This window comes from Portunus trituberculatus, chromosome 37, assembly GCF_017591435.1.
Source record: "Portunus trituberculatus isolate SZX2019 chromosome 37, ASM1759143v1, whole genome shotgun sequence".
Taxonomy (NCBI): domain Eukaryota; kingdom Metazoa; phylum Arthropoda; class Malacostraca; order Decapoda; family Portunidae; genus Portunus; species Portunus trituberculatus.
The window spans coordinates 21346518-21370356 of NC_059291.1; the positions used below are offsets into that span (position 1 = coordinate 21346518).

The 23839-nt window shown below is 37.3% G+C and overlaps 1 protein-coding gene across 3 annotated transcripts in view; it reads right to left on the reverse strand.

The window, feature by feature from the left end:
• The window catches only part of LOC123514387 (CLIP-associating protein 2-like), a 60076-nt gene extending 41301 nt beyond the window's left edge, over nucleotides 1–18775 (reverse strand). For all 3 annotated transcript variants that reach the window (XM_045272287.1, XM_045272286.1, XM_045272285.1), the window contains exon 1: nucleotides 18681–18775. The gene's annotated coding sequence lies outside the window, so the exon portion shown is untranslated. The remainder of the gene's footprint in view (nucleotides 1–18680) is intronic.
• Between the last annotated feature and the right edge of the window lie 5064 nt (nucleotides 18776–23839).

Below are 23839 nucleotides of genomic sequence, written 5' to 3' on the forward strand. Positions count from 1 at the left end.
GATCTGAAATTTTCTTTCTTTCTTTCTTTAACTGATGGGAATTTAGCATGAAGTGGGTTAGGTTTTCTACTTTTAGATGACATGATGAGCAAATTGTGTCCTCAGATTGCAGCCAAAAAGTAACAGCATAGCCACTTCTCCAAACCTCTCATTCATCTGTTCTCTCTCTCTCTCTCTCTCTAAAGTATTTCCTGCAAGAAGTACTTGTTCCTGTTACAAATTACTACCTTAAGATTGGCTGTGAGGGTGACCATATGGCAAGCTTGCAGCAGGACAATAGTCTATAGCAGTGCTATTCAACCTGGGTGGACAGTCCACCTTATAGTGGACGAGATTAAGTGAGGGGTGGACAGCTGTCTAGGGGTAGACTACTGGGTGGATGAGATCCTGTCTTTCTCTCTCTCTTATATTTCTTAAAGTACATACTACATATTACATAGTCATAGAAATGAGATATGAAACATAGATTTTAAATATTAAAAACGTGAGATTTTTCGTGAGAATTTTTCGGGGTGGGGTGGACAGCTTCTACTTAATCACCACTAGAGGTGGACGACATTAAAAAAGTTTGAAGACCACTGGTAAGAGTGCATAATGCAAGGTGCATTTTGAGAGGTATCGGCACTTGGTGAGTCAGTAGTGACACACTTCCCTACTCACATGCCACACTTAAGATGGGAAAGACTTTTCTATAGAGAACATTCCTTGATTTTACTTCAACGATGATGTGGAACAAAGTTAGGAGAATTTTAAAAACACACCAATTTATATAGAAACACAGGGAAAGTAAGAGACAGAGGATAAGCAGGTGGAGTGGGGCTTATTAGATAAAGAAGACAAGTCCATAATCTATGGAGAGTAGTCTACTCTGACCCTGACAATTCTGTCTTCTTTCCCTCCTTTGTCATCTCAACAAGGTCCTTCAGGCAGTCATTAAATGCTTGCTATGAATGCCACTGTACTACAAAGGAATTGGCCATTACGCCGCACAGGAAGATATATCTTTAATTAATCTATTCTTGGCAAGACAAATCTTTATCAATGTATACTTCTTAAATAACAATGAACTTTTATTTCAACACTGAGCGTAGAATAACATGGTGTAGTGCCGGTGACACTTAATATTAAGTTAATTATTATTAAGCTTATAATGTAACTACGAGGCACGTGTGATATCACAGACATACAGACACAGATGGAAGTCTGACAGTCTGATGGAGAGAGAGAGAGAGAGAGAGAGAGAGAGAGAGAGAGAGAGAGAGAGAGAGAGAGAGAGAGAGAGAGAGAGAGAGAGAGAGAGAGAGAGAGAGAGAGAGAGAGAGAGAGAGAGAGAAGGTTGTCAAGGTGTGATTTAAAAATATCAAATTCAAATGCTACTCAAGTAGAAATTAAAACACAAATTTTTCACTCCAGTCAGCCAAGAGAGAACTGAGCTGTTCGGAAAAATGTCTTCCATCAATGAAATAATGTCAATCAAATCCTCCTTAATTACATTCATACCAGTCATATTGTGACAACTGACAATACTTTGGAGAGGGAGAGGATCCAAGAGTACTCCCAAGGGACTGGGCCATGGGAACTTACAATCTCATACTCAGTCCAGCTTCACCCTCTGTTCCTAACAGGTCAGTCTCGTAATCAGTTTTGTACGTAAAATGAACATAACTTTTATATAAAACATAGCACTTATACATACATATATTATTAAAATGCTTATATAGTCCAGCTTCACCCTCCGTTCTTAACAGATAGCAGCGCCTACCTTCTTCCTGTGCTCATGATATCCATGTGTTTGTGTTTTTGGATAGGATTTTTTGTGAAAATAGAGAAATGTGAAAATATTTTGTTGGTGGTGATGTTTGAAAAAGTGAAGGGTGGGGGGGGTGGGACTGTCACCAACCACGGTGGGTCACCCCCAAAGACAAGGTTAAATGAGTTTGCTTGAGAGAATGGCACCACTTGGTACATTTCCCCCATAAAAACTGTGCATTCAGCCCCACAGACCAAATAGTGAGTGTTCTTCAGAAAACTGAAAAGGAACTAAAAAGAAAATTGTGGCACGTGTCGGCACAAGAATTACGCAGGTAAAATGAAAAGTACCGTAATGTTGAGTGAAGTAGGGGGATTATACTATGTAATGTTGAGTGAAGAAGGGGGATTATACTATGTAATGTTGAGTGAAGTAGGGGGATTATACTATGCAATTATTTTTCTAGTATTTACTTTGTGGTGAGTGGTGTGTCCTCTTCAGGTGAATTGGGCTGTAAGTCTAACATACGTGATTGTGGGGAGAAAGTTCTCTTAATATTATTCAATCAGTTTACTTGTTTATTTTTTTTCTAATTAAATTTATTGAAAAGTATTGTAAATTTATATTTTTGTGTTAACCATTTACATTATAACCAATGCCTTAAGCTCAGTTACAGCTACTGTTTGTCAAAATAAAGCTAAAAATTTCTAAAAGTTTGATAATTGTTTTTCAGTCAAAACTCTCTTTTTTTCCCAGCATTACAGTGGTTTAAATGTCCAAAATTTTTTTTTTTGGTGTTATCAAAAGAATAAATTATCGAAAAAGGGAAAGGGGATCTTTAAGGATCTCACAGACAAACAGCTCTCAGTAACAAAAAATTCGCAGTAATGGACACTCCTCACCCCTGAAATGACTGTTATGGCAAGGCACCACTATATAGGATTCTGCATTTACCATCCTCAGTAAAAATTTAAATCTGGTAAGCACAGCTCACAGAGTACCAAAAGTGTTAAATGAGGATCACCTCCATAAATGTACAGGGACACTTATTTTTGCTGCCACCACTGTACAGTGACACTAAATTTTGCTGCCACTCCTGTACTGATCCCTGGCACCAGTGTACTGGTCCCAAGTACCAGGTACAGACTAAACTGTTTAGCCTTTCTGCCCTCCCTGGGTTAAGTCAAAACTAACAGGGTAAAGGAAAATATAAACTTTCATAATGAAAAGTAACAAAAACATACTTTCTCTCTTTCTCTATACGTTGGCAATGACCTTATAACAAAAAGGTACACATTGAACACCAGTCACCACTTGAGCACTTGTACCACTACCCTATTTAGCCTGATACATGGCCTACATGGGGCTAGGGGGACTAAATGAACTCAACTGGCAACCTGCACAGCACCTCCTCCTGATGTCTACCTCATCACTCGTCTCTCTCTCCTTCTCTGTTTCTCTCCTGGGCATCTCCACACGGCCGTGTACAAGCAAGGGGATTTTTATGGTGGCTCCTTGAATAAGGATCTTAAGGCTTCCCACTCTCTACTATAATCAGTACATAAAGAACTTATATTTTCTCAAGCACTTCACATAAAAAATGATGCACATTAAATCAACCAAAGTATATGACTAGAAATTAAACATAGATCTTTCAACTTGATCCATAATGCAAAATGTAATAAAAAAAACTGGGTACTAAAAAGAATCAAGTGTGCCAAGTTCCACAGTAGACCTCAAAGTTATATATATATATATATATATATATATATATATATATATATATATATATATATATATATATATATACAGGTAACCCCCGTTTAACGAAGGTTCACACAACGAAATTTCGCTACAACGAAGGTTTCATTTTACTACCATCTGCTCATTTAACGAATACCAAACTCGCTTTAACGAAGTTTTATCTAGGTAATTTTTTTCCAAATTTGAAAGCCCCACCGTATCATGCAAGCTGACAGGCTTTTGAATACACCAGGAGCTGCTGGTACTAAGGCCTGCCTCAGGAGAAATCCTGAGACACCTGTAGAATAAAGATCAAGATCAAGCCTCTCGTGGACAACACAGGCGCTGCCGATACATAAGCCTGACTCAGAAAAAATTCTGCGTCACCTGTAGCATCAAGATCAAGATCACGCGCACCACTCACTCCCTAGTCAAAACATAACAGCGTCACCAGCAGCTCATCTTACCACCAAGACGGCATGCAATGTGGCCTAACGTTCCTAAGAAGACCAGAAAGTGTCTTACTCTCGAAGTGAAGCTGGGTATTATTCACAGACAAGAGAGAGGCCAGAAAACTAATAACATTGCTGGCCACCATCTTGACTCCATCTACTGTCAAATATTTTCAAGTCAGCAGACTCTATTAAGAAGGCTGGTGAGACCGTATCTTCCCTGAAAGCTAAAAGAACCACCTGAACTCGTGACTCTACAATGGATAAAATGGAAAGCCTTGTGGAAATGTGGTACATAAGTTTTGTATGCGGTACAATGATGCGCACTTTGTTTACATTCCACAGGTTGCCGGTTTGTGTATTTCCCGTTTCATTCTCCCTCCCTTCATAAAGTTAAGATCATCAACATTATAAAGTTACGTACATACATACATTAGTGTACATTATAATGACTTAAATTAAACTACCTAATTTTTACTTTCATTAAACCTTTTACTGTACTATGATGCACTCTCACTTTGCTTACTCTCAATGGAAGTTCAAATCAGGGGTTAAACTTGTTATAATCGGTTTGCTGAACGAAGTTTCGCTTAACGAAGTTTTTTTTAGGAACGTAACCCCTTCGTTAAGCGAGGGTTGCCTGTATATATATATATATATATATATATATATATATATATATATATATATATATATATATATATATATATATATATATATATATATAGTATGTATAAGTATGGTATGGATTTTCTGTGACAGAAGGAAACATTTTACTTTTATTCCTAGAAGAAGAAAACTATGGCTGAAAAATACTAATAAGACATTTTGTGAAAATCAGATGATACGGACTAGAAAATGTAAAGAAAATTATACTGGTGGACTTACTCCAGCAAATAACACCCAAACTCATTCATCAACTGTTATAATTGTCCTAAGTGAATTTTGGAGCAGAAACCTTCCATACCTCCTTACAGTTCTGATTTTGCCCCTTTTGTTTTTTTCACTTTTCATAACTAAGAGGATTTTTTAAAAGAAGTCTAGATGATGCAAACTTAAGATTTAAATATGATGCAAAATAAATACCCCAAATTCTACAAAGAAAGCTCACAAATATGAAAAAAAAACACCTTTAAAATGCATGAAGTTCAAAGAAAGACTAGTAGAAACATTCAGCTAATTTGGTGTTCAGTAAAACCTGCATAAATTGGACCTATTGGGGAAAGGTCAATCTCAATTATCCAAAAATTAGAGTTTTATTTTCACATTTTACTCATCTGTTACCATAACAGTTGAAATGATCTGTATAATGCATCATATAAATAGATACTACATACATGGCACACACTACAACCTTATAGCTTTAATTTCTTGCTTCTCTCAAGTTTTTTAATCTATCCGCATTAGGAAGATTCTCAAACATCCGTCACTTCACAATCTTCTTTCTGATTACCAGTATGGCTCCTGTCCAGGCTGCTCTACTGATGATCTTCTGGCTTTCCTTATTGAGTCTTGGTCATCCTCTTTTAGAGATTTTGGAGAAACTATTGCTGTTGCATTAGGCATATCAAAAACTTTTGGCACAAAGCTTTGATTTCAAAACTGTCCTCCCACAGTTTCTATCCTACTCTCTGCAACTTTATTTTGTTTCTTTTCCTACTGTTCTGTTGCAGCCGTGGTAAAGAGTCACTGTTCGTCTCCTAAATTTATTAACAGTAGTGTTCCTCAGGATTCTATCCTGTCGTCCACTCTCTTTCTATTATTTATTAATGATCTTAACCAAACTTCCTGCCCTATACACTCCTACACTAATGATACCATCCTACACTTTTCCATGTCTTTTCAGAGATGATCAACCCATCAGGAAGTACAGATCATGCAAGGAAGCCACAAAACGAATGACTCTGATCTTTCTAAGATTTCTGATTGGAGCAGAGAAAACTTAGTAGTGTACAATGCCTCAAAAAGTCAATTCCTCCATCTATCAACTCAACACAACCTTCTGGACAACTATCCCCTCTTCTTCAATGACACTCAGCTGTCCCCATCTTCTACACTGAATATCTTCGGTCTATCTTTTATTCATAATCTAAACTGGAAACTTCACAACTCATTTCTTGCTAAAACAGTTTCTATGAAGTTAGGTGTTCTGAGGCATCCCTTCCAGTTTTTCCTGCTGCTGTAACCACTTTGTACAAAGGCCTTATCCATCCTTGTATGGAGTACTCTTTGCATATTTAGGAATTTTTCACTCACACAGTTTTGTTAGATAACATGGTATCAAAAGCTTTTCATCTATAAACTCCCCTCCTCTCACTGACTGTCAGAGGTGGAAGTTTTATTTTTTATTGCTATTTTCATGCTTAGTGCTCTACTGATCTTGCTAACTCCTCCTGTGGCCTCACAGCACAAGGCTTTTTCTTTCTCTCACCCCTATTCTGTCCAACTCTCTAATGCAAGTTTACCAGTCGTCTCAATCATTCATACCTTCCTCTGGTAAACTCCTGAACTCCTTGCCTGCTTCTGTATTTATATCTTCCTACGACTTGACTTCTTTTAACACGTTAACCATGTAAGGGGCCACATGTGTACCGAACAACTGTTTCACTTGCTGTGTATTAGCACATCTGTTGCCCGAATAGCCCTTTCTATAAACTTATGCAAACATGAGTATATAAGCAATTTGAGTGTAAATTTGTATTTTTTTGTGACTGCAGATATGTTACAGTGGTAAAATGCATTAAGTTAACAATGGTATGATGTTAATTATATATGCAAGAAAAATATAAATAAAAAAAAAATAAAAAAAGTCTAAAAGACAAAGTTTTGAGACATTCTATTTTCAAAATATAAGCATTGCATTGTGTAACAGTAATCAGCTGTATAAGAAAATTTCCCTCATAGCAAATAAGATAAATAAAGGTTCCTAATTAAATTTAAAAAATTTGCTTTCATAAAAAAAAAAATAAATAAAACAATAATAATAATAATATTCTGCAGTCACCTATTGGATGGTAATAAGAGAGAGAGAGAGAGAGAGAGAGAGAGAGAGAGAGAGAGAGAGAGAGAGAGAGAGAGAGAGAGAGAGAGAGAGAGAGAGAGAGAGAGAGAGAGAGAGAGAGAGAGAGAGAGAGAGAGAGAGAGACTCATTATGTGGAATATTGGGTTATTCTATATATGAAAAAAAATATTTATGAAGAAAAAACCACTCAACAAACAATTAACAGGAAAAAAATCCTTTATAAAAGATGGTCGGTTTGAATTTCTGGTGAAACAAGTAAAACAAACTCTTCAGAGTAATCCCAGATACAGCCTTTATCCCTACTAATCATATATACATCATAAAAACTACGCCAAAGAACAAAACAAGAATATATCATCATTGCATTGCAGACTGGTTCATATATGCACCAACCCATGCCTATTACATTAATGCACCAATTCATGATAAAGACAAAAAAAATTTTGTGGTCTGCAATTTGGTATGAATGTGTAACATGGATTTTAACACTACCCTACAGTGCACCCTCTCACAATGAAGTATACCTCTCTCTCTCTCTCTCTCTGCAAAAGTCCAATGTACACTAGCATGGTGGTGATGTGAAGGGTTCCATGAGGTGGGCGAGTGAGTGGAGTTGCCAAACATGATTAATGTGTTAAGAGAAAGGTTTCAAGACATGACCCGTAAGTCCCTGACTTGGATAACTCTTAATAACTTTAAGGGAACTGGCAATCCAGTGGACCTTTTCTTTCCATATTTTGTTGCCTTAGCCAGTCTTCCCTCTTGCATACAACACACACACACACACACACCGTGTAGTGTAGTGGTTAGCACGCTTGACTCACAATCGAGAGGGCTGGGTTCGAGTCCCGGTAAGCGGCGAGGCAAATGGGCAAGACTCTTAATGTGTGGCCCCTGTTCACCTAGCAGTAAATAGGTACGGGATGCAACTCATGTAACTCGAGGGGTTGTGGCCTCGCTTTCCCAGTGTGTGTTGTGTGTTGATGTGGTCTCAGTCCTACCCGAAGATCGGTCTATGAACTCTGAGCTCACTCCGTAATGGGGAAGACTGGCTGGGTGACCAGCAGACGACCGAGGTGAATTACACACACAAAAACACACACACACATACACAAACACCAGCTGCCATCGGGACAGGACGTAATCCAGCAACCAAGCAACATCCTGACCCTCCTAGCCTCAGGAATGACCTATTGTGTGCTATGTAGGGCTTGAGTAGTCTCTAATGTGTCCTCCTAAAGATGTCCTTATAGATTTGATCTAGTGATTTCTCTCAAAATGTGTCCTTGGGAGATTTAAACCACCGGTCCACGGGTCATTACTTGAAGCCGTGGCGGGAGGCAGTAGCAAACGACACCAAGATGGATACTCCGAAAGCTTCCTCTAAACCGAGTTTTGGGGCTTTTTAGCAACCCCAATCGAGTTAAAAGACGTGGATACAGATACAAAAATACAAGCTCTGGAGTGTAAGTGGGGAAGAATCGTATCTATTGAGGAGAAGCTTGACAGAGTTATACAAGAGAATGATGCATTTAGAAAGGAAATCTATCTTTTGACAAAGGAAAACCACAACCTGTTAAAGGAGAAAGTTGAAATGGAAAAGGAGAATCAACACCTAAAGAAACAATGTGATGAGCTGAAAGTGAAAATGATGGAATTGGAAAAGAAAATGAACAAAGGTGATGTAGGAGATAAGAAGGAGTGTCTAAATTTAATTGATACCTGAATAAAGGAAATGAAAAAGGAAAATAAGGAAATGCAAATGACCTTTAGGGAGATATTGAAAAAGCAAGATGAGGAAAGAAAAGTGATTGCGCAGAGTGAAGTTGTTAAGGTGCTGTAACAGAATGAAAATATGGTACGAGATATTGCTGAAAAGAAAGAAAAAGTGTTATCATAATTGGTCTAGGAGAGGAAACAAATAGAAATTGGTAGGAAAGGAGAGAGAAGAAAAGTGGTAAGATTAAGAATTTATTGAACAAGATCTCAGAAGAAGAAGATGGTTTATTTGCTGACGTGGAAGAGAGTGTGAGACTAGGGACATACGAAGAAGGTAAAAGCAGACCACTAAAGTTGAAGTTGAAATCCCAGGTGGCAGAAAAGGCCATACTGTGGAGAGCTTGGAAATTGTAAAATTATGATGAAACAAAAACGATTTACATAAAAAGTGCATAACACAAGAGGAAAGAAAGTGAGAGAACTAGTAATGGAAGCAAGGGAAAAAAATGAGGCAAGATCTGAGGAACACAAGAAAAAGTTTTTTGGAGGGTCAGAAACAAGAGGTGGATAAATTAGACAAAAAAAAAATAGTACACAGACAAAGGCAGAGAACGACCGGAATGGAAATGGAATTCGAGTGTCATACACAAATATAGACGGCTTTTTGTCAGAGGTTGAAGTGCAAGTACTATTTAAGAAGTAAAGAATCAGACACAATGTGTGCAGTTGAGACTTAAAGTTAAAACCATAAATAAAATTAGAATGGTTTGAGGAAGGACACTACAATTTATGGAGAAGCGATAGAGTGGTAAGAGGTGGTGGTGTAATGGTATTAACTAAAAAAGATCTGATAGTGAAGGAGGTGAACTTTAGGAGAGAGTGAAGAAGTGATTAGTATGGTTATAATGGATGGAAAACAAGACATTAACATCATAACAGTATACATGCCATCCAAAACAAGTGCTTGCGATAATGAACAGCACCAAAATGTGATGAGAAGTGCCCTAAATAGATTGAAAGATGAAATTGTAAAAAAAGGATAAAGTGGTGTTAGTTCGGGACTTTAATTGTAAAGAAGTAGTGTGGGAAGATTTTGAAGTGATGAATGGTGTTGATTGGGGAGAGGAGTTGTTGAACATGATAATAGATAACCTAATAACACAATGGGTGAGAGACCCAAAAAGGTGCAGGGGGGAGGATGCCCGGCAAGGTTAGATTTGGTGTTCACTAAAGGCATCTGTCTAAGGGATGAAGTTGAACATGAGTGTCCCCTGGGGAAAAGTGATCATGATGTCCTAAGATTCAAGTTGGATATGGAAATGGACATGGTGAAGGGTGATATGTACAAGGAGGAAAGATTAAGCTATGCCAAGGCAAACTACAATCATCTAAGGGAATTTTTTAGCGAAATGGACTGGTCTGTGGTGTATCAGGAGGCAGATATCCAATCAAAATATGATAAATTTATGGATGCATATAATACTGCTGTAGAGAGGTTTGTGCCATATTATCAAATGAAGACTAAGAAAAAAAAACAGTGGTTTGATAGAAATTGGGAGAAGGCAAAGAACAAGGAAAAGGCATGGATGAAATTCAAGAAGAATAATGAAGTATTGTCAAGGGAAATACACTGCTGGTCAGAGCGGAGAGTGCGGTACCTGTGACATCCTGTGAAGGAGATTTATGACACAGAAAATATGTTTCAATGAGGGTATTCACCTAAACTAGTATTTGATAGGGTGCCCTCAGGCCTTCTTGACCTTTCGAGTCTCTTGGGAAGTGAATCACCCAGGTGATGGAGATACTGAGCGTCAATATTGTCTCATATGTCCTGAACAGTGGCTTGGAGGCTAGGGAGGGAGGAGGTATCTCTCTCCTTTAGCTTCAGTTTTATGTACGCCCAGAGATTTTTTATAGGGTTAAGGTCTGGCGAACTTGTGGGCCAAGGTTTTAAAAGGCTGACATTGCAGAAATCAAACCAGTCAACAATTAGCTTTGTCGTATGGCACTGTGCACCATCTTGCATGAAGGTATCAGCATTGCACTTTTCAATACACTCATCTAACTCATCTAAAATTAGCTCAAAGTAGTTATTTTGGTTTATATGAACATTCTTAGGCAAAAACACTAATTTTTGAAGACCATAGTAAGAAAAACAACCCCACACAATCAAAGAATCTGGGTTTTAATGTATGTGCTGTGTAGCATGGATCGTGACGGTTACTACCGGGTCTGCAGTACACACAGTTTCTCTAGTTGTCTGTAACCTGAAAGCTTGCCTCATCTGACCAAAGTACCCTACGCCACTTACCTAAGTCCCAATCTTTGTGCTGAGACACAAACTGCTTGCCTACTGTTAAGGTAATCATGACTGAAGTAAAGTTTTGAAACTGTGCGACAACTCCGTTATCCCATGTTGCCTTTCACATATCTCCGCACACTCCTTTCACTCACCCCACCCAGAACAAAGGGTTCCTGGCCTTAAGTTCCTTGGTGTGTACGCGAGGGTTGGCCTCAAGCTGTCTTCGAATAATGTTCAGAGTTCTCTGGCTCACACTATGCTTACGCCCTTCAAGCTTGTAAGGTGGTGGCGAAGCGTCTCTTTCTCCCTCACGATAAATTTTGGTCCAACGTTGAACAGTTCTGAGAGCTTTGCCAGTGTTTGCGGCAATTTCTTGATTTGACTTATTCTCCCTCACTAAGGCACAAATGACTGAGATTTGGGCCTTACTAATTAGTTTCCTAGGTCCCATAAGAAGTAGTAACAGGGCACAATGGTACGCTCACGCATCCACAAAAAGGAGCCGTGAGGGGAGGTGAAAGAAAATTCAAATGCAAGCACACGAACCACAGATGAACGTTGACTAAGGAAACATATCATCTACTTTGACTACTAGAGCTGCAGAGTTGTCAGATAGCGACATACAGCAAATCCCACCGTATGTTTAGGAGTTAAGAAGGGATGAATGAAATTTGGTCAGAGTGGAAGTCATGGTCCCTTTCGCACCTTCCACTCTGACCAGCAGTGTATATATAGCTGCAAGAAATAGATACGTTGAAGTAAGGGAAACAGCACAAAGGGAATATGAACGGAGGGTGGTGGAGAGGTGTGAAAGTGATCCAAAAATGTTCTAAAAGTTCATAAATGGAAAATTAAATAAAAGGAGGCAATAGAAAAAGTAAAAGTTGGGGAGGAAATATATGAGGATGTTAGTGATACAGGTGAAATATTGAACAACAACTTTTGTAAGGTGTTCACGAATGAGGAACCATTCAGTGGAGAAAGGTTGAACCAAGTAAAATAAATGCACATCATCATTGTCAGTAAAGGTGATATAGAGAGAAAGAAAATGTGGGGACCTAATAACAATGTATAAGATAGTAAATGATATTGAAAAGATAGACAAAGAAGACCTGGTGCTATCGATGGAAGAAGATGGAATGACAAGAGGACATGAAAAGAAGATCAGGATGAGGCAGTGTGTGAAGGGTATCGGAAAATACAGTTTTCCACACAGAACGGTGGAAAAATGGAATGCATCGGATAATGGAATTGTTACAGCACATAGTGTGCATAACTTTAAAGAAAAACTAGATAAATGTAGATATGGAGACAGGACACTATGAGCCCCACTCAAACCCTGTACAATACAACTAGGTAAATACACACACACACACACACACACACACACACACACACACACACACACACACACACACACACACTCTGAGATGATGTGCTGAGCAGCTACCAGGGAAAGAGCTCCAACAGGCGTTGGAACCTGACATAGACGTATGTACAGGGTGGTAGGGGGCCATAGGGTTCTCTTATCTCCATAATAAATAGGTTTTTGGATCATGTAGATGGAAAAATGGAGAGAAATGGAACTGAGTGGCACGACCAGATGATTGACATCAAAGCAAACACCATCTTGTGAAAATCAGTGATTTATTGAAACACCTGTTGGACTGAGAATATTGACTGAGGATAATATGGATATGGACTTTTCTGGATTTAAAGACCAAAGAGGAAATATGAGGAGGTTGATAAACGTGGAAAGAGATAAGGTACATGAAGGAAGTGATGTCGAGTTTAATGGACAAGCAGGACAGACTAGTCTGATAACAGAAAACTGAGATTGAGATTAGTCGAATATGAGAAGGTCAGTGTAATCAATCAGGGACTTAAGGAGGAGATACAGGAGATAAAGAAACAAAATGCTATACTAAAGGCTACATGTCACGAGTATGATAACTCCTTAAGGAGCCTACAGAAAAAAGTACAGGATGGGATTGAGGACAGAGCAAAAATTGGATTGGGTGAAAACAAGCTGAAGGAATTATGAAATGTATGGGAACAAGAGAGAGAAAAGGGAAGAGAAAAAGTTAAATTTTCAAAGGTAGTAAAGAGACAAATTCAGGAAAATACAAAAGAAGCTGTTACACAAGTAATTCAGGGAAGAAAAGATCTAGTGAGAGATACAGTGGACAAGAGGAAATGTGTGATTTTTGAGAAAAAAAAAAAAAAAAAAAAAAAAAAAAAAAGAAGTTCATGAGAAAGCATGAAGAGAGAAAATTGGCCAAAACTATTATCAAAAAGGTCCAGGACAGCACACAGGAGCTGGCCCAAGAGGTGGAGGAAGTGATTAGGCTGGGAAGATTTAGTGAAGGGAGTAGGATACCAATGAAAACGAGAAAGAGATCGCAGGTGGCGGTGGAGGAAATTATGAGAAGAAAAGGGAAGCTGGCCAATGATACTGAACATAAAGATATATGGATAAAAAGAGATAAGAACCTAGAGGAGAGGGAAAAAGATTAAGTGCTAAGAAATGAAGCTAAGGGAAAAATCTAAGAAAAGGACAGAGATCGAAAAAAATAATTTCTACTGGAGGGTTCTAGATACATGACTAAAGAAGTGGTATCTACGGAAGGAGGAGGAGGTCGGGGAGGAGGCAAAAAATTAAGAGTGACTTATACTAATATAGATGGGTTGTTATCCAGCATGTTGAAGGTTAGAGGATTATTTGAAAGAAAAAAAAAAGTTGGATGTAATGTGCATTGTTGAAACTAAACTAAACTAAGAGCGGAGATCCATGTTAACTTTAAGGAGGAGGGATATAATAGCTGGAGAAGAGACAGGAAGAGTAAAGGGGGAGGAGGAGTGCTAATAATGGTTTGTGATAACATATGTGTGGAGGATGTGCAATATGGTTAGGACAAGGTGGAAGTAATGGGAGTAACAATCGAAACAAAGGAACTGAAGAAGAGAAAAATCATAGTTACATATGTGCCACCTAAGATGAATACATGGGGAACTGAGGAATATAAAGATATGCCAAGAGAGGTGATTAAGAACTTAGATAATATGTTGAGAAGAGATGGAAGTAATGGATAATGCTGGACAGTGGAGTGAGGTGTTACAGTCGACTATGGTAAATACAATGGACCAGTGGATGAAGGAGTCAACAAGGTACAGGAGGGAAGAACCATAGTTGCTTGACCTAGTATTCACAAAGAAAACAGACTCCCCTCCCAGCATACAATATCTTAGTCCAATGGGAAGAAGTGATCATGTGTCATTAGAGATGCAAATACAGGAGGAGGATGGGATAAGTTACAGAGATGACTACAAAGGAGAGATTAAATTATGCAAGAGTGGATTTGGAAAAATTAAGGATTTTATTTTTGCTGATATTGAATGGAGAAACATTATGTACAGAAAGATAATACAAGGGAAATATGAAATATTCTTACAGAAATATAATGAAGGAGTAAAGAAATATATACCTTTTTATAGAATTAAGAAAAAATACACACTTGGTACAATGCTAGATGCACAGAAACTAAAATGGCAAAAGACAAAGCTTGGAAGAAACTCATAGAGCAGAAAAATAACAATAACAGACGGCAGTATAAGGATGTGAGAAACAAATATATCAGAGTAAGGAGAGAGGAAGAAAGAAACTTTTAGAAAGATGTGGTGAGTAAAAGCAAAGACGAACCCAAGCTTTTCTACAAATTCATAAATAGCAAAATAAACAACAAGGAAACAATAGAAAAAATAATTAAAGGAAGGAAGACATACCAAACAGAGAAGGAAATGCGTGAAATAATGAATGAGAGCTTCAAAATGGTGTCCACTGTAGAAGAACATTTTACAGAACCTAATAGGACATTGCATTGCCAAAGATTATAGCAAACCACAGTGTACAAAGAGGATACTGGAAGATTATTGGATGATTTGGATGTCAGAAAAGCAATGGGGCCGATTGGTGAATCAGGTTGGGTGCTAAATAAATGTAAATAGCAACTACTGGATCCAATTTGGGAAATAATTACAAATTCACTAAATGAAGAGAAAGTTTCACTAGAATGGAAAAACTTTAGCCAATGTAATATGATATTTAAAGGAGGAAAGGCAATTGAGCCATTAAATTACAAATCAGTGTCACTTACAAGCATTGTGGGAAAGTTGTGTGAAATAATTATAAAAGAAAAAAGAAATGGGTTAAACATCTAGAAGAACAAGTCATATCAAACAGACAATTTGGGTTCAGGACAGCACGGTCATGTGTGTCGAACTTATTAAGCTTCTAATCGGGATTAATAAAAGGATTGGAAAGCAGAGATGGATGGGGTGGACACAGTATACCTGGACATAAAAAAATGATTTTGATAAAGTCCCTCATGGAAGACTACTTTGGAAACTAGAGAACATAGGAGGACTGCGAGGAACTTTGTTAGAATGAACAAGAGATTATTTGAAGGACAGGGAGATGAGAACTGTAATCAGAAATACATACTCATCTTGGGGTAAAGTAACAAGCGGAGTGCCACAAGGGTCAGTGTTAGCCCCCATTATCTTTCAGATTTATGTAAACAACATTCACAATGAGATAAACAGTTACATTAACTTATTTGCTGATGATGCAAAGCTACTAAGAGTTATCAAAACCTGGGAGGACTGTTTGCAGTTACAAGAAGATATAAACAGGATCAATGAGTGGAGTACAAAGTGGAAATTAGAGTTCAATGCCAAGAAATGTCACGTAATAGAACTAGGGGAGGCATTGGCATAGTAGATAAGGTGGATAGTGTGGGATCGGGCAGACGTCTACGCGTAGGTTCGAATCCCACCATGTACAGCCTTAAACACTTTGCCATTTGTCGAGTGGTTTAAAGTTACCTACATATCACCATGATACCCAGGTTCTAGGTGGTTACACCCAAGATGAGCTTGGGTGGTGATATGGGCCCTAATATGGGTACCATTATAAATAAAATTGCCTGTGCCACTAATGAGTGGAAGCTTAACAGCGCTTCCCATACACTCTTCTAGTGTGCCTACAGGCGCTATAGGTCTTAACGTAAAAGAAGAAGAAGAAGAAGAAGAAGAAGAAGAAGAAGAAGAAGAAGAAGAAGAAGAAGAAGAAGAAGAAGAAGAAGAAGAAGAAGAAGAAGAAGAAGAAGAAGAAGAAGAAGAAGAAGAAGAAGAAGAAGAAGAAGAAGAAGAAGAAGAAGAAGAAGAAGAAGAAGAAGAAGAAGAAGAAGAAGAAGAAGAAGAAGAAGAAGAAGAAGAAGAAGAAGAAGAAGAAGAAGAAGAAGAAGAAGAAGAAGAAGAAGAAGAAGAAGAAGAAGAAGAAGAAGAAGAAGAAGAAGAAGAAGAAGAAGAAGAAGAAGAAGAAGAAGAAGAAGAAGAAGAAGAAGAAGAAGAAGAAGAAGAAGAAGAAGAAGAAGAAGAAGAAGAAGAAGAAGAAGAAGAAGAAGAAGAAGAAGAAGAAGAAGAAGAAGAAGAAGAAGAAGAAGAAGAAGAAGAAGAAGAAGAAGAAGAAGAAGAAGAAGAAGAAGAAGAAGAAGAAGAAGAAGAAGAAGAAGAAGAAGAAGAAGAAGAAGAAGAAGAAGAAGAAGAAGAAGAAGAAGAAGAAGAAGAAGAAGAAGAAGAAGAAGAAGAAGAAGAAGAAGAAGAAGAAGAAGAAGAAGAAGAAGAAGAAGAAGAAGAAGAAGAAGAAGAAGAAGAAGAAGAAGAAGAAGAAGAAGAAGAAGAAGAAGAAAGAAGAAGAAGAAGAAGAAGAAGAAGAAGAAGAAGAAGAAGAAGAAGAAGAAGAAGAAGAAGAAGAAGAAGAAGAAGAAGAAGAAGAAGAAGAAGAAGAAGAAGAAGAAGAAGAAGAAGAAGAAGAAGAAGAAGAAGAAGAAGAAGAAGAAGAAGAAGAAGAAGAAGAAGAAGAAGAAGAAGAAGAAGAAGAAGAAGAAGAAGAAGAAGAAGAAGAAGAAGAAGAAGAAGAAGAAGAAGAAGAAGAAGAAAGAAGAAGAAGAAGAAGAAGAAGAAGAAGAAGAAGAAGAAGAAGAAGAAGAAGAAGAAGAAGAAGAAGAAGAAGAAGAAGAAGAAGAAGAAGAAGAAGAAGAAGAAGAAGAAGAAGAAGAAGAAGAAGAAGAAGAAGAAGAAGAAGAAGAAGAAGAAGAAGGACTGGTATGGAACTAGCTGATGGGAGAGGAACAAATAGTGAAGACTAAAGAGGAAAAAGATCTGGGATACAGGAAAATCTGAACCCTGAAAAACACATATGCAAGATATTTGGATTATCATATAGTGTTGACTAATATAAGTGGCATTTCAATTCATGGATAAAGATATGATGATAAAATTTATCACAAGCAAGATACGTCCAAAGCTGGAATATGCAGCTGTGGTGTGGTCTCCGAGCTTTAAAAAAGATATAAAAAGATTAGAACGGATAAAGAAGATTGCTACAAAGATGGTGCCGGAATTAAAGGACCTAACATATGAAAAACGGCTGAAGGAAATGGTACGAGTACTATCAACATTACAAGATAAAAGAGAAAGAGGAGACCTAACAATGTACAGATAATCAATGGCATTGAAAAGATAGACAAGGAGGATCTGCTGCTGATGACGGAAGATAGAAGGACAAAAGGACATGTAAAGAAGATTAGGATGAGGCAGTGTGTGAAGGATTTTGGAAAGTACAGTTTTCCACACAGAAACGTGTGTTACACCTTGTATAAATACTCCTTTCATATAAGAAAACTACTACAAGAAATTCCACCTGTTTTCATGGTCTTATCCTAGACAGTCACAGAGTTTTTATTAGTGACTGTTGTGCCTATTTAAAGCAAACATCTACATCTATCATTGTGATAAACATGAATCTATATCAGATGTGGGCAAACTTTTCAATGCTAGAGTTACATTAAAAGGCTGAATAGTATATTAACCCCAAACAAATATTTTTAAGACAAGGCTTTTAAAGAAAAAGCTGTCCTTGCAGAAAGAAAACAAAATGCTCACAATATTATTTGGCATTGTTTGTTAACTTTCTCTTTCAAATTTAGAAACATGTCAAGCCACATGAATTCCTTTGACTGGCTTCATGTAAACCATGGGCTGTAGTTTGCCTACACCTGATCTAGATGCTATAACTAGTTTTGTGGATCTTTGTACTTTATCATTGTTTATCCATCTTATATTTTCTAAATTTCCGTTTTTACCTTCTATCCTCCTGAGAATACAAAATTAGGTTATTAGCATAATATTTGTCATATTATATATATGATTACTATATCATAGTATACTAAGTGATAGCTTTCCATAATTTCTTATAAAACTGGCAATGTAATCATAACAGATAGTGTAGGCATTACAGGGAAGCAATTCAAACAGATTTGGAAAAGGTCATTAAGGTTGTACTGCAAAAAACACTACAAAATAATGCAATGAAAAACACATTCCTTAAAAGCTATTTGTATTTCTAAAAATAAAGAATTCTCTACAAAAGCGATTATTTTTTGTAATTTCAGCTTTCCCTTCATATTATTACCAAAAGAAAAATGTCAATTATCAAAAGTATTTCCTGATAAACAGTTTACAACTTCAAAAGGCTAATACAAGGCCAAGTACATCCATCATGCTAGGATTCAACTAAATGCAAAACAAATGATGAATGGAAAATATTTCCATCATATTAAACAGTCTCACCTTGGTTGATGGTTCCCAGACTTCCTTGAGAATACGTTGCTGTGATCCATACCAGATTAGCTAGGACACAGCAAGAGAAAGAACCACTGATAAGCTACACAAAAAATAAAAATGCACACAAAAAAAAAAAAAAAAAAAAATGTCTGAAACTGTCAAACATGACATCAAAGCTCCCATGTTGTGTTTCACATAAAAAAATCTTTAATAAGGCTCAGTTGAAGAATTCAATATCAACTAACTGATGAATAGTGAAACACTACCCTGAGAGCTGTTGTCAGACACAAGATCAATTAAAACCAATTAAAAACAAAGATAGGGTACTTGGAGCTCTTGACTATCAACACAAATTAGACAATTTTGAGTCCACAACACTTTTTTTGTCATTGGCTTTGTGACTGAGGGAGATAAGATACTACACGTCAAAGATTCTTTTAATTCATGATTTATATCATGAAAGATTTGCATGATAGGCATATATATGAGTATATTATATGTATATTTGCATGGAAAACTCATGACTGAGTTTCATTTGAATAAACTAGTACTTTCAAACTCCACTTATTCCTGTGAAAGGGTGGGAAGAATATGTATTGCCACCATTTCCTTATAATGCTATTATACAATAACTATAAGAGATCCCATAAAGACTGAAAACATCTTTTTGTATTCTTATTTCTAAAAAAGAAATTATGTATAATTTCTTATCTCACAATATTCTCCTAGAGACATTGCAGAATATCCTGCAGGTAGACTATTCATAATCTAGAAATTATTAGGTGTTAGTGTAACTGACAGAATGAGTAATGGGTATACTTAAGTAATAATGCAGATGCTAAAACATAGGATCATGGGCTGGCTGCTTCATTTGAAATGAATAACACGTGTCAAAGAAGTAGGCATGAGTGAATTGCATGTATGCTTTCCAAGCTCATTCAGAAATGTACTGCCTAAACCTTGGGAGGAGTAAATGATAATAGGAAAAAGACAAACTGGAAACTCCCATGTTTAGGAGAGTTGTATCTGGGTGGTAATAGAGATGCCAGTGATTTATCTCCTTATGATGGCAGAGAGAGAGAGAGAGAGAGAGAGAGAGAGAGAGAGAGAGAGAGAGAGAGAGAGAGAGAGAGAGAGAGAGAGAGAGAGAGAGAGAGAGAGAGAGAGAGAGAGAGAGACTGATAACTTTGAGGATAAAATGAATGATAGAGACGAGAAGTGTGTGTGTGTGTGTGTGTGTGTGTGTGTGTGTGTGTGTGTGTGTGTGTGTGTGTGTGTGTGTGTGTGTGTGTGTGTGTGTTTCACTGCTTGATCTGCTGCAGTCTCTAATGAGACAGCCAGACGTTACCCTACGGAACGAGCTCAGAGCTCATTATTTCCGATCTTCGGATAGGCCTGAGACCAGGCACACACCATCCACCAGGACAACAAGGTCACAACTCCTCGATTTACATCCTGTACCTACTCACTGCTAGGTGAACAGGGGCTACACGTGTGTGTGTGTGTGTGTGTGTGTGTGTGTGTGTGTGTGTGTGTGTGTGTGTGTGTGTGTGTGTGTGTGTGTGTGTGTGTGTGTGTGTGTGTGTGTGTGTGTGTGTGTGTGTGTGTGTGTGTGTGTGTATTTACCTAGTTGTAGTTTTACAGGGCCTGGGCTTTATGCTCGTGTGGCCCTGTCTCCATATCTACACCTATCCAATCTTGCTTTAAAAGTGTGCACACTCGTTGCAGACACTACTTCTTCATCTAAACTGTTCCATGTCTCAATACATCTCTGTGGGAAACTATATTTTTTAATATCTCTCAGACATCTTCCTTTTCTCAGCTTTTCACTATGCGATCTTGTGCTTCGGATGTCATATTCTTCTCTCATTATCCACTTGGTCCATTCTGTTGATCAATTTATAAACTTGTATCAGGTCTCCTCTCTCCCTTCTTTGTTCCAGGGTTGGTAGATCCATAGTCTTTAGTCTCTCCTCATATGTCATCCCTTCAAATTCTGGAACCATTCTTGTAGCTATTTTTTGTAGCCTCTCCAATTTCCTTATGTGTTTCTTTTTATGAGGGGTCTACACTACTCCTGCATATTCCAATCTGGGTCTTATTATAGTACTTATCAATTTCTTCATCATTTCTTTGTCCATGTAGTGAAATGCTACTCCAATATTCCTTAGCAAATTATATGTTTCTCTAAAATTCTATCAATATGGCTTACTGGTTGATTGTTTTCTTCCATCGTCACTCCTAAGTCCTTTTCCTTTTTGACTTTCTCCAGTTCTACTCCATCTCCCATCTTATAGATTCCCACAGGTCGTCTTTCACTCTTTCCCATTTCCATGACATGGCTTTTGTTCACATTGAATTCCATTTCCCACTTCTTACTCCATTCCCAGATCTTATTTAGGTCTTCTTGCAGTATTTCACAATCCTCCTTTTGCTTTATAACTCTGCACAGTTTCGTATCATCCGCAAACAAATTTATGTAGCTGTTCACTCCTTCTGGCATGTCGTTAATATAAATGAGGAAAAGTATTGGTGCCAATACTGACCCCTGTGGCACTCCGCTTTCTACTGCTCTCCACTTGGACTTCATATCTTTAACTACCGTCCTTATTTCTCTCCCCCTCAAATAATTTTCTATCCATCTCAATGTGCTTCCTTTTAAGCCACCCTTCTCCTCTAACTTCCACAGTAATCTTGCATGTGGCACTTTGTCAAACGCCTTTTTTAAATCCAAATAAATACAGTCAACCCATCCCTCTCTCTTGTACTCTATCAACTATTCTAGAATAGAAACTCAATAAATTAGTTACACAAGACCGTCCTTTTCTAAAACCAAATTGGCTATTTGATATTAATTTGTTGTCTTCAAGGAACTCGATCCATTGTTTCTTTATTATTCTTTCACACATCTTGCATATTACACTAGTTAGTGATACCGGTCTGTAATTTAAAGGTTCTTCCTTCCTTCCACTCTTATATATGGGAACCACCTCAGCTCTTTTCCATTCTACTGGCACTGTTCCATTTTCTATTGAGCATTTTATGATGTTGTATATAGGACTTGCTAGTTCTTCCCTACATTCTTTCAGTATTCTGCCTGAGACTTCATCTGGTCCCATTGCCTTCTCTTCATCCAGTTCCTTCATTAACTCTTTTATTTCAAGCTTGGTTACTTTAATCTCTTTCATATAGATTGTCTCTCTATTACCCTGTGGCCTCTCAAATTTGGATTCCTTAGTAAAGACCTCCTGGAATTTTTATTTAATAGTTCTGCCATACTTTTGGGTCTTCCACCATCCGTTCTCTCCTTTTAACCTTTCTATTGTTTCTTTTTGCCTAATTTTTCCATTTATGAATCTATAGAACAATTTTGGTTGCTCCTTACATTTTTCGACAATGTCTTTTCAAGTTCTTTTCCTCTTCCTTCCTCACCTTAACATATTCATTTCTTGCTGCCTTGAAGTTTTCCTTATTTGCTGGATTCTATTTCTCCTCCACCTTTTCCATGCTCCATCTCTTTTCTCCTTTGCCTTAGCACACCTTGCATTAAACCAATCTTTCTTTCCTTCTTCTTTAGGTCTATATTTTGGGACATATTCCTGACTCCTGTTTTGTATATTTCCAAAAATAAGTTATATTTGTCTTGCATTGTCTCTGAGTTTTCCATCTCCTCCCAGTCTACGTTTTAAAATAGTTCTTGAGATTCTCAATATCAGCCTTTCTGTAATTTAATCGGTCTCCTTTGTATGAATCGTCTCTATCTTCCTTTCCCTCTTCTATATCTATTTCTAATATTGCATGGTCACTCTTTCCCAATGGGCACTTATATCTTATATCATCATTCATTTGTATACCCCTTGTAAAAACTAGGTCCAATCTCGCCAGCTCGTCGTTTCCTCTGAATCTTGTGCATTCCTTTACTCTCTGGTCCATCATATTGTCTATCATTAGGTTCAAGAATCTTTCTCCCAGGCTTCTTCCCCCATACCACTTTCATAATTTTCCCAGTCCACTTCTTTACAGTTGAAATCTCCTACTAATATCACTTTTCTCCTTTCTTTAACGATTCTCATTAGACTCCTTATTGTGTCATCTATCATGTCTTTATATTCTTGATTGGTCCATGAATTTGTTTTTGGTGGCACATATGTTACAATGATTGTTATCTCTTTTTTATTAATATGCATCTTAATATACAATACTTCTGCTTTTCCTTCCCCACATTCCATTTCATTTATCACTATCTCCTTCCTTAACATAATCATGACTCCTCCTCCTCCTTTACCCACTCTGTCTCTTCTCCATACATTATACCTATTATCCAAGTCTATTTTGATTGCCTCATTTAGTTTTGTTTCAGCCAGGCATACAATATCTGGATTTTCTTTCTTTATGTAATCTCTTATTTCTAGTTTACTTGATAAAACCCCGTCTATGTTCATATACATCATTTTTAGTCTTTTGCCTTTATCATTTTTAGTTAAACTTGTTCCACTTTTTTCTCTTCCTTCTCGTTTATATACCATTTCCTTATCCTGTCTCCTAGAATTCTCCAAAAAAATGCCTTCTTCTCTTCTGACCTTTCATTATTCTTTTCCCTTACTGCTGCTGCCAGTTCATTGTATCTCTTCCTTTCTTCCTCATTTCTATTTTTCTTTATATAGATATCCTTGCAGCCTTCTGTTTCTCTAAGTTTTGTTGTTCTATATAATATTTCTTCTGTTGCTGCTTGTGATTTTAGTAGTATTTTAATTGGTCTCGTTTTTTCCTTCTTGATATGGTCCCATTCTGTTTATTTCTTCTACTTCCTCTTCCAAGTTCTGCCTATCTTCGTCCTTTAGATTCTTCAGTAGGTCTTTGACTGATTTCATTTCTTCTTTTTGGTCTATATTTTATATTTTTTACTTTTATTCCAAATACGACTACACTTCTTTTTTTTCTGCAATTTCTCTAACTAAATTTTCTTTTGTCTTGAGGACTCCTATCATTTTGCTTGTCATATTTTCTTCTTTTTCTTTATGTTGTTCTTGAATCACCTCCTGAAAATCGGCCTTATCTTTCTTATCTTGGACTCTCCATGCTTGTACTTCTTTTTTAATCACATTCTGTACTCTTTCCTCTTCCTTGTTTACTAGATCTTTCAGCTTCTCTTTTTCTTTCTCAGC